Raw genomic sequence first — 16,045 nt, 5'->3', positions numbered from 1 at the left:
AAAAATTATGACATGAGAGTCAAAAAGAGGAAGGCACAGAAGACGAGGTGCCCTGAAGTGGGTGCTATTCTGGTTGCAATTCTGGCTGAAAACTGTACCTGAGGTTTCATCAAAACCCGACCCCAACCTCTTAGACGACAGACCTGCTAAAGAAGCCAAAGTAAGGTTTTATATAATTGGAAGACATGTCCCTCAGCTTAGAAGATGAAAAGGAAATCCAAATTTAACACATTTTTTTCTGGTTACTTCAGATTTAGTTCCATCATGCTGTTGAAAGCAAAATTATTTATCTACTTCAATTGTTTTACATAAGTTAATATATAAACAGGAAAGTATTTTTTAGTCATTGGATTATTTAAAGTACCCATTAAAATAGTATATCATACTGAAAAAAACCCAAAAAACCCGACCCCAGACGGTAGCCAAGGCAGAGCTGTGTGTGCACGGAGGCCAGCGGAGGAAAGACCTGTGTCCAAGGCGGCCCGAGGGCCCAGAGCTCCTGGGCAATGACGGCCCTTAGAGGAACTTTGAACCCCCGTCCCAGGAATACTGCAGGGCGGCTCGGGACAGACCCAGCCGGTCCCAGCTGCTGGCCTCCATGGAGCGGAGGTCGCAGAAACGCCCATTAACGTCTGAAAGGCCAGGAGACCCAGAGTCCCTCTGTGGACTTTCCTGACACACCGACTCCCTTGCAAAGGAGCTGCTGCTGCGTCTTTGTACATTCGAGTACCTGTCTGTCATGCGATCCACCCTACAGGCCCCACTGTGGGCAGAAAATGTGCACGAGTGCCTTATGCAAGTGCATGTCCATCGCTGATTTTTTCTTTTTTTTCTTTTTGTCTTTTCTAGGGCCGCACCCATGGCATATGGAAGTTCCCAGGCTAGGGGTCTGATGGGCACTGCAGCTGCCCGCCTATGCCACAGCCACAGCCACCAAGGATCCAAGCCGCATCTGTGACCTACACCACAGCTCACGGTAAGGCTGGATCCTTAACCCACTGAGCGAGACCAGGGATCAAACCCACAACCTCTTGGTTCCTAGTCAGATTCGTTAACCACTGCGCCACGACGGGAACTCCCCAAAATAACTCCATTTTTAAATAAACATGAACTCTTTTTAAGCTTATGGCTGTTGAAAGGGTCTGGATGCAACATCAAAAATACAAAATAAATGAATGATAGCATGCTTATGCTATCGGATAAGTGAAACAAAACAAAAAACAAAAAAACCCTTCTATAAAAGCATTCATACAATTATCATCCTGGGCAGGAGGGCTGAGCTTCTATTTTCTGGCCATGCTTTACATACGGCTAACTTTCCATGGTCCACGATTCCCAACGACTCCACTTATGTGAGCTTTTGCAGCTCCTTTTGCCTCACAATCATGATAGAGGCTGAAGCAGGCGCAAATGGCTGGTGCACAAAGATACCAGCTGGAGAAAAGCTTCATGTGCTTCTCCTACTGCTACCCAAACCGGAGGAATTCGGCTGTCTCCAGCTGCTGTGGTTGTGTCCTTACTTCCAAAAAGAGGCAGGAAAAGGAGAGATGTGTTATCACTCCTTGCTTTTCAGATTGAACCCTGTGTTGAAACGATTCGCGGTCTATTAGGTAGATCATGACACAAGCTGGAAATATAAATGGAAAGATCACAGAGTCCACCTCGTTTTCATGCAGCAATTCACAAGAGCAGTCCATTAAGACATGAAAAATCTGGGACAAATGTGGACATGAACATAAACATGAAGCATAAACCAGAGCTGGTTTAAGTAAACCAATAATGGGTGAGGAAAAAATATCAGAGAATTAATACGGCATAAAATCACACAATTAATATTCTAATTTTACTGTTTTTCTTTCTACGACTTTATCTTTTTTTCAGGGCTGTTTTAGAGTCACAGCAACACGGAGGGGAAGGTGCAGGGATTTCCCACATGGCCCCGGCCCCGTACCTGCAGAGCCTCCCCCGTTAGCAACATCCGCACCTGATGGTACACCGGTGACAATGGATGGACCTGAACTGGCATAGCTGGCATTCGGGTTCTTTCTCAGTGTTATACACCCATGGCTTGGACAAATGTGCACGACACGAACCCCCCTTATAGCCTCATACAGGGCAGGCTCGCTGCCCTAAAAATGCTCCGTGCTCCGACAATTTCTGCCTCGCTTCCCAGGAACCTGCCCACCACTCGCCTTTTCACTGTCTCCATGTCTAGGTTTTTCCAGAAGGTGATGCTGTATGTTCTGGCTTCTTTTCTTTTCTTCTCTTTTGCTTTTTAGGGCCGCACTTGTGGCATGGGGAGGTTCCGAGGCTAGGGGTCGAATGGGAGCTGTAGGAGCTGAAGCCACCGGCCTACACCACAGCCACAGCAACACGGGATCCAAGTCTCGTCTGCAACCTCCACCACAGCTCACGGCAATGCCAGATCCTGAATCCAATGAGCCAGGCCAGGGACTGAACCTGCGTCCTCATGAATCCTGGGGGGTTTGTTAACCACTGAGCCATGAAGGGAACTCCTCTTTTTTATATATTTTCTTCTTTTCTGGTCACTCCAAGACATATGGCGTTCCCAGGCCAGGGATCAGCTCCAAGCCACAGTTGTGACCTAAGCTGCAGCTGGGGCAGTGTCACATCTTTAACCCACTGTGCCAGGCCGGGGGCTGAGCCTGAGTCCCAGTGCTCCCAAGACACCGCTGATTCTGTTCTACCAAAGTGGGAACTCCTGGCTTCCATCTTTTTGGGTTGACTTCTTTCACTGGGTAATATGCTTGTAAGGTTTCCCCGTGTCTTTTCATGACTTGATAGTTCACTTCTTTTTAGCATCAAATAGTATTCTGTGTCTGGATGGACCACAGTTCGGTTTTACTTTTTACAATACTTTATCTTAAAAAATATTAAGATATTTCAAATGTATAGAAAACTTTGAATTACAACAAACAGCCATATATTTGCCAGGCCAACTTAACTGGTGGGGTTTTTTCTCATTTATATGAGAAAATTTTTAAAGAAAACAATATTTGGATACAAAATATTTACTTTCCTCCATCTCAGAAATGCCACACTATAGCTGCCATGTGCTCTAACAGTTAGCTGTTGCCATGAAGAATACGGTCTAATAAATGGCTCAAAAACTCCTTGGCTTGGAGTTCCCGTCGTGGCTCAGCGGTTAGCAAACCACGAGACTGTGGGTTCGCTCCCTGGCCTTGCTCCATGGGTTAAGGATCCGGCGTTGCCGTGAGCTGTGGTGTAGGTCGCAGACGCGGCTCGGATCCCCTGTTGCTGTGGCTCTGGCGTAGGCCGGTGGCTACAGCTCCGATTCAACCCCTAGCCTGGGAACCTCCATATGCCGAGGGAGCAGCCCAAGAAATGGCAAAAAGACAAACAAACAAAAAAAACCTCCTTGGCTTAAAACTACAGCTTTTATGTTCAGGGAACCGAGGAAGAGCTGAGGTTTCGGCTGGTCTAGGCTGGGCTCCAGGGGTGGCTCTGCAGCTCTCCAGGGAGGCCATTCACCTGCAGGAGGGCTGGCTGGGGAGCCCCTGCGGAAGTCTGGACCTCGCTGGGCCCTCCGGCTCTCGCGAGTGTGCCTGCCCTCAGGCCTGGCCACTAGCCTCGAGTGCTCTTCCGTGAGCCGCGCAGGGGCACAGGGAGCAAGCAGAAATGCCATGTCTCTGGGCTTAGGCTTGGAACTCACAAACCATCACTCCCATCCTGTCCTCTGGCCAACGCAGGACACGTGGGCACATCCAAGGTGAAGCGGGGGCTCACGCATCAGGAGAGGGCCCTGTGCGTTACAGGCCGTGTGGACTGTGCGTCCTGAGCCGTGAAAAATGGAGCCAGAATGCTCTCCCTCTCAGCTCCCATCCCTAGTTTCATACATCATCACTTATCTAGTTGTTTAATAATACATCTTTTTATTTGTTCTTTTTTACTTTTCTATTTTTTAAAATTGTTGCCTATTTTTAGGGCTACACTGCGGCATATGGAGGTTCCCAGGCTAGGGGTTGAACTGTAGCTACAGCTGCCGGCCTACGCCACAGACATGGCAACCAAGGATCCAAGCCGCGTCTGCGACCCGCCCCACAGCTCACGGCAATGCCAGATCCTTAACCCACTGAGCAAGGCCAAGGATGGAACCTGTGTCCTCATGGATACCAGTTAGATTCGTTTCCACTGCACCACGATGGGAAGTCCACACTTCATTTCTATCCATGAACAATGAACTACTGGTTTGAGAACTTTTATTTATTTATTTACTTTCTTTTTTGCAGAAGTTCCTGGGCCAGGAACCACAGAAGTTCCTGGGCCAGAGCCACAGCAATAACAAGGTCAAATCCTTAACTTCTAGGTTACCAGGGAACTCCTTTAATTTTTAAAATTTACATTAAAGTGACATAACATTTTACCTAATCTTGTACAATTTCCCACTTTTAGCCATTGTGTTTGTGATATTATCTATGCTAATCAGTAAATGTAGATTATTTTTTACAGGTGCATTGTTTCCATTATAGAAATATATTGTAATTTATGCATTCTTCTATTGATAAACATGCAAATTGTTTATAATTTCATGTTATTACAAAAAATAATGCAATAAAAGTCTTGCATATGTCTCTTCATGCAAAAGTATGAAGACTTCTTAGAATGTATCTAAAATATCTGAGGGTTTTTTTTTTGGTTTTTGGTTTTTTTGTCTTTTGTCCTCTTAGGGCCGCACCCGCAGCATATGGAGGTTCCCAGGCTAAGGGTCTAATAGGAGCTGTAGCAGCCAGCCTATGCCACAGGCACAGCAATGCCAGATCCGAGCCACATCTGCAGCCTACACCACAGCTCACAGCATGGCCAGATCCTTAACCCACTGAGCGAGGCCAGGGATCGAACCTGCAACCTCATGGTTCCTAGTCGGATTTGTTTCCGCTACACCACAATGGGAACTCCCTAAAATATCTGAGTTTCATGTAAATACTTCATTTACATTCAAGATCAGTGTGTCTAATAGAAATATATATTTTTAAAGATTTTTATTTTTTCTATTACAGTTGATTTACAATGTTCTGTCAAATTCTGCTATAAGAAATAGAAGGTGATCACGATAGGTTATTTTAAATGTTCTAGTTCCCATGTTAATCAATATTGGAGTTCCCACTGTGGCACAGTGGATTAAGACTTTGACTGTAGCAGCTCAGGAAGCTTCGGAGCTGTAGGTTTGATCCCCAGCCCAGCACAGTAGGTTAAAGGATCTGGCGTTGCTGCAGCTGTGGCACAGGTTGCGGCTGCAGCTTGAATTCAGTCCCTGGCCTGGGAACTTCCATAGGCTGTGGGTGCAGGCGTTTAAAAAGTGCACTTCTTACTGATCTACTTGCTCAAGTATTGGTACTAAAATATGAGAGTTCCAATTATTGTGTATCCTTATCAACAGTTGTGAAGGTTAAGTAGAAAAAGGATATTGGTGAAAAAATGGGGAAATCTGTTTAGAAGGCTATGGTTTAGTTAACAGTTTTGCGCCAGTGTTAGTGTCCTAGTTTATTAGTTGTAAAGAAGTTACATAAGATGTTAATATTTATACGTGAACTCTATACTTCGTTTCTAAGCCTTCCGTCAAAAATGGTATCAATAGGAAGTTTTTAAAAAGCACCTCTGAACTGAATTTGAATTTCATCTTTTTCCTACAGATCACCAGGTATATACCACTTCATCAGGCCTCCCGAAGTTTCAGGTACGTTCCCCGCAGCTGTTTTTGATTTAGCTACAATAGGAGCGGCAAGTTGCCGACCCCGCTCCCCGTGCACTCCATCTGCAGTGAGGACTGGCCGGCCCATCTGGTCAGTGGACACCAGGACCAGGTGAGGGAGGAAGGGAGGAACCCGGCCTCTCCTGTGAGTCCTGCACCTTTTCAATCTCGTGCTGCCTCTCCGAAGGTCTCTAATGACCCTGATTTTATTCTGCCACGTATTCGACACAACTGCACAAGCTGCACCAGCGCTTTCTCTACTGGGTTAAAAAAAAAAAAAAAAAAAAAAAACACTGAATTCCTTTGAAATCCCTTCAAATAGAGTGCAGTGCACACTGATGAAACGTCTTCGCTTGAGTAGCTGATGACAGTAACATCCAACCCTGACAAGACGTTAAAAGGCCACACGCTCCTTTCACTGGAATGTGGCTTTAACCATAAATGCTGCCTTTCCCCCAAAGCATTCCTCAGAAGTCTTCAAAATTGCCATCTACTAACTCAAAGTTTTAACCAAAAAGAAAAAAATAAAATAACAAGTAAACAGCTGTGGCCAGCAACTGCCCTACTTAAAGTTACTCTGAAGCTGTGAGCCTCCAAGGAGGATGGCCGGGGCTTTGGTGAGGAAGTCGTGGTTTTTCGTGAACTCTGGGTGTGGGTCCCGAGGCGGTGCCACTTGCAAACCCGGGAGTCCCCTCCAGGGGCAGAGGGCTGCTCTCCCCGTGCTGTGCCAGCCTCCAGCCAGCCTGGAACCTGCCCCTACAGTCCCTGGGAAGAAGGTGGCCTCTGCTTCACAAACGCTCAGTTAGAACTCACTTCCATAATGAACAGCCAAGCACGTCTCCTTTTCAGATGACCTTGGAAGGTCCAAAAACTGGGGCCTCTTCAGACTCAGCATCATGGGGGCTAATGTAACTTGCAAAGGACAACCCTGAGCTAAAGAACCTTCCCTTTAATCGCCACAAGAACGGATGACAACATATGGGGAACAGATGTTTTCAAGGACACCCCATGAAGAGTGATGCAGGAGATGGCAGGGCATCCAGCCCCAATTCCACATCACTCAGGAGTGTGACTTCAGCGGGAGTTTTTGTTTTTTGTTTTTTTGCTCTTTAGGGCTGAACCTGTGGCACATGGAGGTTCCCAGGCTAGGGGTCAAATCAGAGCTGTAGCCACCAGCCTATGCCACAGCCACAGCAACTGAGGATCCAAGCCTCATCTGTGACCTACGCCACAGCTCACAGCAATGCTGGATCCTTAATCCACTGAGGAAAGTCAGGGATCGAACCTGCATCCTCACGGATGCTAGTCAGATTCAGTAACCACTGAGCCATGATGGGAACTCCTACCTGGAGTTTTTTGCCCCCATCTTCAAGGATAAGGTTTTCAGTTGCATTTTCTCCCGAGCATCACTCCCCCGAGGGCATCCGTCTGCAGCTTCATCTCCTTTCTTGGGAGCTGTGTGTGGCCGGCCAGGGCTCCCAGCCTGAGCCCCACTCAGCAAGGGACTTTCCAGTGGAGGTAAAGGACTGAAGCCCCATCCTGGCCCATGCAGCCTATGGCCAACTGTGGCCACCAGCTTTCATGCTGGCATTTTCCAAACATCGGAGCCATTTATTTTGAAAGAAAGAGAGTACCCCAGGCTGCCACCATCCTGAACAACTGTCAGCAGGAACACTTCCCTCTCAGCACATGTCATGGGGGAAGTTCAAGAGTGAGAGTGAAACTGAGAAGGGGAGTGGACCTGTGAGGGGACCCCAAGGACACAGCCATGGGTTCTGCACAGCCATGTTCTACGTGCAGCTCTGAAGCCGAAGGGCAGGGGCAGTACCCCAGGGTGACGTGGCACCACTTCTCTCAAAGGGCTTTCCTGGCTGAATCAAAGTCGAGGCTTTGCAAAGGACACAGGGAACATGTCTCAAATATTCTGAGAAGTGCCTTGGGGAGATTTGATTATGATGATGTTTTATCCACACTTATGACCGCAGTGGCAACTGGTCATGGTCCAGGGTCCTTTGCAGATAAGGGGCTCTTGGGGATATTGACCCCTGAGCTGCTGAAGCATCCATCCTGTCAGGCTTAGCCAAGGGCATCTTGGGGCAGATATGTCTACAGTTGTACTTGCATGTGCAATACATTATGTAAAAAAGAATTCCTGTTGTGGGGAACCATCTATTTGTTGAGACTTCCACGCCAGTTAAATTCCTGCACTTATACAACTGACCGCTCTCAGAGTGGACGCTCCATGGGCAATGGAGTCAGAGGTCCTGGGTGTGGGTCCCTCCTCTGTCCAATGGGCCAGGGAAAGGAAATACAGTGGAGGGGACAGCCACTGGGCAGCAAATCAGGCACCCGACACTGAGAACCCCAGCCTACATGGTGCTGACGTTGTTAACTCAGATCCCTAACTAACCTCTCAGAGCTATGGTCACCTCATCTGTCCCACAGAGACAACGCTGTCCTTTCTTCTGGGGTCCTGTGAGGACCGACAAATATACAGCAAACAGCCCATACTGAGTTCTCAATGTATGTACTTCTTATTCCAGTTGTGATCTGAAGCAGGTGTAAAAAGAAAAAACCTCTGAGCCTGGATTTTCCGCTGTACAACATAAGAACAGCAATAGCTGTCTCGCAGTGTTGCTGTGAAGACAAACTGATATATGTGGCAAAGAGGGTGCTTCTGCTCTAAAAGTCTGAGTCAGTCATGTCAGTCGTTCCCTTTTTAAACCACCATGTCCTTCTAGTAAAGGGTTGTTTTTTTTTTTTCTTTTTCTTTTTAGGGCTGCACCTGCAGCATATGGAAGTTCCCAAGCAAGGGGTCAAATTGGAGCTGCAGCTGCCAGCCTACACCACAGCCACAGCACTCACAGCAACACAGGGTCCGAGATCCATCTGTGACCTATCCTGCAGCTTGCAGCAATGCCGGATCCCTCATCCACTGAGTGAGGCTAGGGATTGAACCTGCATCCACATGGACGCTATGTCAGGTTCTTAACCCGTGGAGTCACAAGGGAAACTCGTAGCAAGGATCCTTAGAGATTCTTTAGGAGAAGTGTAATATGTCAGAATTATCCTAAAATGTCTCTTGAATGATCCATGGATATAGAAACATGAGAAAGCATACATAACATTCAGACGCATGTGTCCACATGCCAGAGTTTGTGGTGGGCATCAGAACACACGATGGCACGAACGAAGATGCTTGGGAATTGGAGTGTGGATGTCCTCCCATCGCTGTATTTTAAGTATATCACGTGAGAAATAATCAACCACTGATTCCCGGAAACGGCTGCATTAGTGTGAACTAGTGTGCGGGGCATCCTGCATCGCTATTGTATATCTTTCTCATCTTTTTTGAAGCTATTTCCTGAACTGCAAAGAAACTGACACAGGATGCTTGTGAAACGAGATTTAATTTCAGTCCAGTTCAGTTACCGCCGAACATCAGAAAGCCCCTAGATTTCACAGAACTAAATTTTAATGTTTTTCTAATGGAAAGCCCCATGGTGTGCAGGGTTCTCATAAAGCCCTTGGAATCATAGTGTTACAGTCGGCCTCATACTTCTTTCTGAGCTTACTGCCATCAAAGAAAAATCTGTCATATTTGCTGCAAGAGCTTCTCTTCCTGAGTGATCTTAAAGCATTGCCTTGAAGATCAACACAGTCTGGGAAGAGACCTCCCCACACTGCAGTTTTCAAAGCACACTCAAAGTCATCGTGCAACAGAGGAATGTGAAACCCCAAATGAGAGGGATGCTGGATTGGGGATGCTCAGTGAGACATGCAACTCTCGAGCCCTGTCCTAAGAGTGATGGCACCTCATTCTTAGTCTAGTCTTGGACTGAAAGAGTTAGAGCTTCTAAATCACCCTTGACAATTAGGCAGAGGTCCGAACACGCTGTTAAAAACCAGTCTTCATATACGGAGGAGACTTTCTGCAAGAAGAACTGCGTGGGACAAGACAGCCCCTGACGACGTTGAGGGGATACCTTTCAGCTATGGAAGAGAAGTTTCCAGGGAAGAGCTTCCTCTATGAGCTGTGCCCACACACGGTTGTTCACCCCCAAACCAAAAGCCAACCTGGGAAAGACGCCAATCCAAAACAGAAACTACAGGAGAGGAGTTCCCTCTGTAGCTCAGTCGTAATGAACCCGACTAGTATCCATGAGGACGTGGGTTCGACCCCTGGCCTCGCTCAGGGGGTTAAGGATATGGTGTTGCCGTGAGCTGCAGTGTAGGTCGCAGACGCAGTTCGGATCCTGCATTGCTGTGGCTGTGATGTAGTCTGGCAGCTGCAGCTCCAGTTAGACCCCTAGCCTGGGAACTTCCATATGCCATGGTGCGCCCTTAAAAAAAGAAGAAGCTACACAAGAGGCCTCAGGACCACCCGAGGGAGGGAAAATCTTGGTCTGGATGGGAAAGATTTTCCCCCGTGGTGCTAAGAAAGTCCCCAGGGGAAACGCTTTGACACCCAGGGCAGTGGCACCATGGAGCACTGTCACCTTGAGCCACACAAAGCAGCGATTTGGAGAATCGGCTTAAAACTCTGGAACGAGCACCACCTCCAACGTCACACTTCAGTTCTATTCCAAGTTTCAGCACATTCGGTGAGAAAAGGAGACTCCATGGAACTCGGTTGTCTAACCTGTTACATGGGGATGATGCCATTTGTCTCAAGGGATAAGTTACTAAAGCTCAGACCAAGTGATCCAGAATGTCCGAGATGACCTTATATCTGTCGTCTTACTTGATCACTGGCTGTGGCTCTTACTTTTACGAGCGGGGTGAAATGACTTCCATACTGAATCTGAAGCGGGGAGACAGGCAGGTGTGGTCTAGAGTAATATTTCTTTGGAATCACCGTCTATAGAACAAAAGCGCATTGACCCAGAACTGCGCCGGTGAGAGCAGAAGTCCCCTGACAGCCAGCCCCCCCCCCCCCAGAACACTTTACTTCCCTGAGTTTATCCCTTCCCAGATCACAACACTGAAGGATCCACCAGGTGACACCCGTTTTGAAGGGGATTTTCATTTTCAGATGCAGGTACTGTGGCAAGGCTTTCTTTACAGGTGAAACTGTTGGAAATACACTGTGTTATTGCCTGCAGTGATAGGGTAGAGTGATGTATGCTCGTCCAGGAATGAATTTCTAGACCGGCCTGTGACACGTCCAAACATGAGAGTCACAGGAGGTCCCCTTGTGGCTCAAGGGGTTAAGAACCCAACTAGTATCCATGAGGATGTGGGCTCGATCCCCGGCCTTACTCAGTGGGTGAAGGATCTGGCATTGCCACGACCTGCAGTGCAGGTCCCAGATATGGTTCGGATCCTGCATTGCTCTGACTGTGGCATAGACTGACAGCTGCAGCTCTGACTGGACCCCTAGCCTGGGAACTTTCATATGCCACAGGGGCGGCCCTAAAAAGAAAAAAAAAAAATACAAACTTGAGCGTCACCATGTGACATACACACCCTCGTGAAACGAGCAGTGCCTCCTTTATCACAAGCAGGGTTTGAACGATGGACAGTGTGGGCTGGAGGTCAGGACAAGTGCTTGGAAGTCATGTTCCCAAGAGGCGTCCCCATCTCTGACAGTGATCGGTGGCTGACCCCGGGGGGTCATTTGACCAGTGAGAGCCCATCTGTCCATTTACACTACTTCTTTCCAACCTCAAATGCCATCACGCCAGAGACAGAGTCTAACACTCCAGCTTAAAAAACGGCAAATCCAGGTCACTTGCTAAGAACTACAATCATTATATTACATTATGTCTAATGTATAAACATAATACGTTATAGTAGGTTCATCAGTGAGCATCATAAGGTCAGTAGGGCAGTGCTCGGAAGGTCGCAGTTGTAATCAAGTCACTGTCTGAATGAAGAATAACATTTTGACAGGAATGGGCTGTCAACGTGGAATGCCACAGCAAGGAGTTAGGACCCGGTCATGCTTATATCCACGTAAAAGTGACATGATACCATGGCCAGTGGATCTGAGGATGTCGCTAAGCTGGGGATCTCTTTATTCGAAGACTCCCTGTGTTAGGGCTCAAAACATCAGGCCTAATGTGAGGACCTGATGAGCCAGGACCCTAGGGAGCCAGGAGATGCTTTCAGCGGGAAGCCTGGAGCCCAGCAGGGCACCAGAGCCTTCCTGAGAAAGAGGCAATGCTGGGGTTGAGAGGGACCAGAGCAGCTAGCGTCAGCAGGAAAAAAAAAAAAAATGGAAAAGAATGAGCCACACGGAGAAATGACTGTCCAGCTTGCAGAGGGCCCACATCACATCAGGTGAGCACTGATAAGCGCGTGTCTGGGATGAAACCGCCTGAGGCCAAGGAGAGAACCACGGAAAAGGAAAAGGATACACGGGAACAATACTCAGGGATCCCATGGAGACAGAATTAGTCCCCAAACCAGAGCACAAGACCTAAAATTCAAAGGATCCTGGGTAAAGTACCACAAACAGCCTTGTCTCCAAAGCAGGAAAGAAAGCAGCCTGCGACCAAACACTGCTTTGATCCCAGCTAAGAAATCCCAACCTAGAAAAATCAAAATGCTGTCAAGTCACTGTGTCGAAGAAAATTCATAAGCACGAAAATTATCTGGCACCCCCAAAGGTAAAATCCTAACTTCTGGCATCCAATGAAAAAATGACCAGGCATGCAAAAAAAACGACAATCCACACTAATGATGGAAATCAGTCAGCTGCAGCTTCTCCCGAAATGATACCAGTAATACAACCAGCATGCCAGCACATCGGAAGGGTCACTATAACTGCACCCCGCATGTTCAAGAAATGAGAAGACTGAAGATGTTAGCAGAAGATACGGAAGATATAAAAAGATACAAATTAAACTTCTTGAGAGGGAAACTACCATTTCCAAAATGAAAACTGCACTGGATGGAATAAAGTCCTATTACACAACCAAGACTAAACCTCCAGGGAGAACATAAGAGTGTGTGTGTGTGTGTGTGTGTGTGTGTGTCCCATTCATTGCAGTTCCTGAAAAGGAAGTTATAGGCAGCGCCTCAAGATATAAAAACTTAAACCCTTTTATTGATTAACAGAGAAAACTTCAATGGTATGTAAAAATGTCCTATCACTGGGGAAAAAAAAAGAGAGAGAGAGGTCACTTTTTTATTTTTATTTTTACTTTTATTTTTTTGGCTGCACCCACAGCATATAGAAGTTTCTGGGCCAGGGATTAAACCCGGGCCACAGCTGTCACCAGAACCACAGCAGTGACAATACAGAATCCTTAACCCACTGGGCCAGGAGGGAACTTCCACACACACAAAAAAACCCACTTTAGATGGGAGATTTTTACTTCCTTTTTTAGGGGCATTAATTGTGTGTGTGTTCCTTTTCCTTCGAGAGGGGGAGGGACAGAAACGACGGCAGAGCCAAGGGGAGGAGGTGTTCCCTGCCGGGCCCCAGAGATCCAGGAATGAAGGGAGAGCCACGAGCAGACACCGCAAGGGACCAGCCTCTAAGAGAAGTGAGACGGTTCCTCAGGAGGGAGCTGGTCCTTGGCCCGGAGAACAGAGCAGGCAGGGCCCGAGGGCCGGGGAGGAGGGTTCTTCCTCTCGGTTCACCACGGGGATGGGCTGTGATGGTGGGTGTGCTACGTCATCAATCCCCTCGGCCTCCCTTTCCTTATCTAAGTGGAAGTAGTTATATTGACCTCATGAACTGTTGGAAAGATTCAATGGTATCATTTCATAATCAGGCTGCTCAACAGGAGCTCCTTGCTCAGGAGTGCGGGCGGGGGCGGGGGCGGGATGGTGGGAGGTGGAGAGTCAGTTGTGAACTGTGATGACCAGACACCCAGACCTGGGTCCTCAGCAGGCGACAGAACAGGAAGCTGGCCTGAGGCTCGGCTGACCTTGCCATCACCTTCACCGCCTCCTTTCAGCACATGTGTCCAAGTTAAGCTTGACAAGCTATTCTTTTCCCATCTTTATTTTATTAGTAGTAGCATTATTTTGCTTTTTAGGGCCATACCCGCGCATATGAGAGTTTCCTGGCTAAGGGTCAAACCAGAGCTCGTGGCAACGACGGATCCTTAACCCACTGAGAAAAGCCAGGGACCAAACCCACATCTTCATGGATACTAGTTGGATGCATTTCCAATGAGCCACAAAGGGAACCCCCTCTTTCCCCATTTTTAAAGGCACTCAGAGCGGTATGATAGAGCGAGCAGCGCCTCTTTCAAAATAACCTAAGAGGAATGAGGTCAAAGCTGCAAACAGCTGTGCCCACACTCGAGGCTCAAGAGAGTGAAAGACAAACATGCTATCACTAATGTGTGGAATCTTAAAAAACAGGATACAAATGAACTTATTTGCAGAACAGAAACAGACTCACAGACTTTGAAAAACTTACGGTTCCCAAAGGGGACAGGTTGTGGGGGGTGGACTGGGTCTGGGCGTTGGCGTGTGCACACTGAGTATACGGAATGGCTGGCCAGTGGGGACCTGCTGTAGAGCACAGAGAATTCTACCCAGAGTCCTGGGATTCGTCTGTGTAGGAAAGGAATCGGAGAGAGAATGGATGTGTGTCCTTGCATACAACGGAGTCACCTTGTTGGACAACCTGTCAATCAACTCCATGCCAGTAAAACGTTAAAACATGAACAGAGAGAGAGAAGCCCCCCAGTGTGGAGTCCCCATGTATATCCAGGAGCCACTGAGTCTCTGAACAGAGTTCCGAGCTCTGTTTCTAAGCAGAGTTTAAACAGGGAGTGTTCGGACACAGCTCCTGATGCAACAACGAGGAAAATAAAAACAGAAAAATAGCCACAACATCATCGTCTTCCCTGGTACTTCTTAAAAGTGTTCCTACTTACAGGTTTAATTTCTCCCCACCCTGAAATATAACTGACATGGGACACTGAGCTAGTGGCAGGTGTGCAACACCGTGATTCAACACGTGCACAGGCTGAAATGAGCACGATGAGTTTAGTCAACATCCGTCACCTCCCAACACTCTTTTCTGGTGGCGAGAACGTCCATGATCTGCTTACTCTCTCGGCAACTTTCAAACGTACAGGACGGTGCTGTTACCCCGGGTCAGCAGGCTGCACGTCCAGGACGACGTTGTCTCATACCGGAGTTTGTGCGTTTGACCTCCTTCCCTCACTTCCTGCACACCCCGCCCCTCACCTCTGGCAACCCCTGATCTGGGTTCCATATCTACGAGTTGCGTTGCTTCTTTCTACACATCAATTGGAGTGTAGCTGATGTGCAGTGTTGGGTTCGTTTCAGGTGTACAGCAAAGTGAATCAGCCAGACATGTACATGTGTATCCATTCTTTTTCAGATTCTCGCCCCACGTGGGCTATTACAGAGTATTGACTAGGTTTCCCCAAGCTATGCAGTAAGTCCTTGATGCGGATCAGTTGGGAACAGAGGGGGGTGTATGCCCATCCCAACCTCTCAATCCATCCCTCCCCCCAAGTGTTTCCCCTTTGGTAACCACGAGTCTGGTTTTGAAATCTTGGAGTCTATTTCTGTTTTGTGAATAAGGTATGAGTTGTTTGGGGGTTTTTTTATTCCATTTTATAAGTGAGATCATACAGTGTTTGCCTCTGTCTGACTTATTTCACTTAGCCTAATGTCCTCAAGTTTTATGCAATTTGTCCCCAATAGCAATTTGTCTTCCTTTTTATGGCTGAGTGATACTTCATTATCTATAATAGAAGGTAGATAGATAGATAGATAGATAGATAATATTATAGTCATCCATCAATGGACACTTAGGTTGTAACCATGTCTTGGCTACTGTAAGTAATGCTACTATGGTGCTCATTTTTGGCAGCACATATACTAAAATTGGAATGACACAGGAGTTCCCATCGTGGTTCAGTGGTTAATGAATCTGACTAGGAACCATGAGGTTGTAGGTTCGATCCCTGGCCTTGCTCAATGGGTTAAGGATCCGGCATTGCCATGAGCTGTGGTGTAGGTTGCAGACGCGCTCGGATCCTGAGTTACTGTGGCTCTGGCGTAGGCCAGTGGCTGCGGCTCCGATTAGACCCCTAGCCTGGGAATCTCCATATGCCACATGAAGCAGCCCTAGAAACAGCAAAAAGACAAAAAAATAAAAAATTTAAAAAAAATAAAAATGGAATGATACAAAGAAGATTAGAATGGCCCCTGCGCAAGGATGACACGCAAATTCCGGAAGCGTTCCATATTTTTGCCTTCGGAATGGATAACAATGAGCTCCTGCTGTATAGCACTGGGAACTGTATCTAGTCACTTATGATGGAGCAGGATGGAGGATAATGTGAGAAAAAGCATGTATGTGTGTGT

At 47.4% G+C, this 16,045-nt stretch overlaps 1 long non-coding RNA gene across 1 annotated transcript in view; it reads right to left on the bottom strand.

The window, feature by feature from the left end:
• The window catches only part of LOC102166310, a 381,125-nt gene extending 372,623 nt beyond the window's left edge, over nucleotides 1–8,502 (bottom strand). The window contains exon 1 of the long non-coding RNA XR_002336117.1: nucleotides 7,078–8,502. This is a non-coding gene — a long non-coding RNA (uncharacterized LOC102166310). The remainder of the gene's footprint in view (nucleotides 1–7,077) is intronic.

This window comes from Sus scrofa, chromosome 10 (genome assembly GCF_000003025.6).
Source record: "Sus scrofa isolate TJ Tabasco breed Duroc chromosome 10, Sscrofa11.1, whole genome shotgun sequence".
NCBI classification, from domain to species: Eukaryota; Metazoa; Chordata; class Mammalia; order Artiodactyla; family Suidae; genus Sus; species Sus scrofa.
Note: the sequence above shows the minus strand (reverse complement) of the source record. Positions and strands in the feature narration are given on the sequence as shown.